This window comes from Rhagoletis zephyria, unplaced genomic scaffold, assembly GCF_001687245.7.
Source record: "Rhagoletis zephyria isolate East Lansing unplaced genomic scaffold, Rhagoletis_zephyria_1.1 Rzeph_scaffold_08833, whole genome shotgun sequence".
NCBI classification, from domain to species: domain Eukaryota; kingdom Metazoa; phylum Arthropoda; class Insecta; order Diptera; family Tephritidae; genus Rhagoletis; species Rhagoletis zephyria.
Window position 1 is genome coordinate 1 of NW_016165913.1, and position 2,733 is coordinate 2,733.

Consider the following 2,733-nt stretch of genomic DNA (forward strand, 5'->3'; position numbering starts at 1 on the left):
ACAAACATACTTTGTTGCCAATAACTACCAAAAAATTGTTGTTAACCAAAAGTCAACTTATAAGTGATGCCATTTTGCCATTTTTTCGTCACTGCTGAACGTTTCAATTTTCGATTCTCTCAGCAAAAGCGACAGCAGCAATACCACTACGAAACCACTAGTCAGCCATGCATTCGCTAGCAGCAACAGCAACAGCAAAAGCAGCATTTTGTTGTTATTGTTGTAGTTGCCTTTCGTCATTCAATCATGTTGCACGTTTCTGTCTGGTTTGTGCATTTGACCACAATGAATTCGTCGAGGTGAAGGAAGAAGCAGCAGAGGCCACAGCAGCAGCAGCAGCAGCATAATCATCATCGAGAAGAAATTGATTTTTGGTCAAAATGTGGTGGCACTTTTCTTACCTCTTACTTATTTGGGATCGGAATAGGAAATGAACATAATTTTCATGTCGTTTATATTTTCCTACAATTTGTTTTTTTTAGTTGCTCTTTTTGTTGGCCTTTATTTGCAGAAAGGTGAATTTCCACTTTTCTTCTTGACCTTTATAAGCTGGAGAATACAGCAGTTGATTGCGTTGCTTGTTGACCCTTTTCCTCACCGAACCCAACGAGTTGTGCTGCCGGCGGAAGGACGAAAGCCCAAAAAGCCTTCAGATACTTATTGTTGAGTATTCAATTTATGTGATTGCTTCAACTCACACCTTTTACGGTATTAATTTTGAAATGCAAGCGAAAACTCTTAGGGACATATGTGGAAAAGTGTTTGATAAGTACACAAACATATTGGAATCATATCGATAAAGTTGCAACGGTGTAGAGAAGGTTGAAAGCAAAAATTGACAGGAAGTTTGATATTGGCCAAGTGAGGCGTAAAAAACTGAATTCTTAATCAGGTTCTACGAAACAGTGAAATATTTTGAAGTAATCAAATTGAGAAAGAGTTCTTACAAAATGTTTGTGGAACAAACTAATAAACACATATTCGGTTAATGAACTTAATCAGCATCGGACACCAAGTGCAGAAGAAACGGTCTACTTAACCCTCTACTGCACACGAAACCAAATATGGTATCACCATTTTAACAATTTTTCCCCACCTAACGAATATTACAAAAACGTCTCAAATCAATTAAATGCAATGAGATGTGAACTAAAAATAACTTAACGTAATTGAGTAATCTATGGTAAGAAGACATTTGGAAATAACCTCAATTTTGTGCGGTGTAACCAGAAGGCCAGGAGCTCATGTGTATATCAAATTATGCAGTGGTCGGGAAAGTGGTTTGCCAGATTGACGTATTTGATGTGGGCGGCCGGTGCCATGCCCACTTTTCAAAAATTTTACGAAAATTAATTTTTTTGCTAAAGAAAGAAAGAATGTGAAGAAATGTTCGAATATGTTGTGAATCGCTACAATCACTGCTCTTTGGTTTCCCTGAGCATAGAAGGGGACGAAATACCGATGAGTTGGCTAGAGACGGTTAAAACCCTACTACATATCAAAGATTTTTGATTCACTGAGCAAAATTGAGAAGCACACCACAGTCGACACAGTAACGATTAATCTAAGTATGAGCAACAGGGAATATTCTAAAATGAACCAAGAAGTAAGAGCTGAAGTAAATATACTTAATCGCACCAGAAATTCGTTTGTTTTTTAAGCTAAACGATGGTCCTTGCAATAAATACGGGGGGCAGGGATGCTACATACTTACGCAAAATTAACCCGAAAAGGGAACAAATAAACATTTATATAGATCGCTCTAATTCAATAAAACACAAATTCGATGACCGTCACGGACTGAAGGCTAGCTGCGGCTAATTCCGTCAAACTACATATTTTGGGTCGCAGATCACAAGGTTGTGGAAGGAAATGAAAGAGCTGTCAAAGAGTGATAGAAATGCCAACTCCTATTCAGGAAATCAAACGATTGCAAAATCTGCCCGTGTACCGCCAGGTGGATCGGTTTTGGAAAAGTGCTCAGGGTTGCAGACTTGCAAAGGTTATGTGTAGTTCATATTATAAGAAGCTTACCGACTTCCTATTGTCAGCAAGAAGAATAGCTTCGAAATTTTTGGTGGGATTGCTAACAGAACATTGCTTGATAGCACGTGTGCCAAGTTAGCACTACACTTTTCGAAATTGGAAAAGTTAACTACGGCATTAATTGTAGTGTTTTTGTTGTAAATTTGTTGTGGAAAGAAAAAATTTGTAGCTCTCGTTTTTTAAGAAAAAATGGTATGTAGTGCTAACTTGACACCATACACCTAGTCGATAGAATTGAGATATCCAATATGTTACTATGCCATTAATTGTATTCTATCGTCAATGGTGCATGGTGTTAAGTTAGCACTACATACCATTTTTTCTTAAAAAACGAGAGCTACAAATTTTTTCTTTCCACAACAAATTTACAACAAAAACACTACAATTAATGCCGTAGTTAACTTTTCCAATTTCGAAAAGTGTAGTGCTAACTTGACACACGTCTTGATAGCAGCGCATGCGTGTCCTTTGTAAGAAAACTGAAAGACTTTATGTATTCTTGCAGGATAGTCTTACAAAAAAAGACCCCTTGCCAACTTTAATGGTGAAAAGCTCTTTTAACAGAAAGCACTTTAGCATTTTGCTTGCGCTGCTTCAACAGTCGCATGGCCGAGTGGGCGAAGTACTGTCGTGCCATTCGTGTGATCCGAGGTTTAAATCCTCCGGCAGGGGATTTTTTTTCTGTTT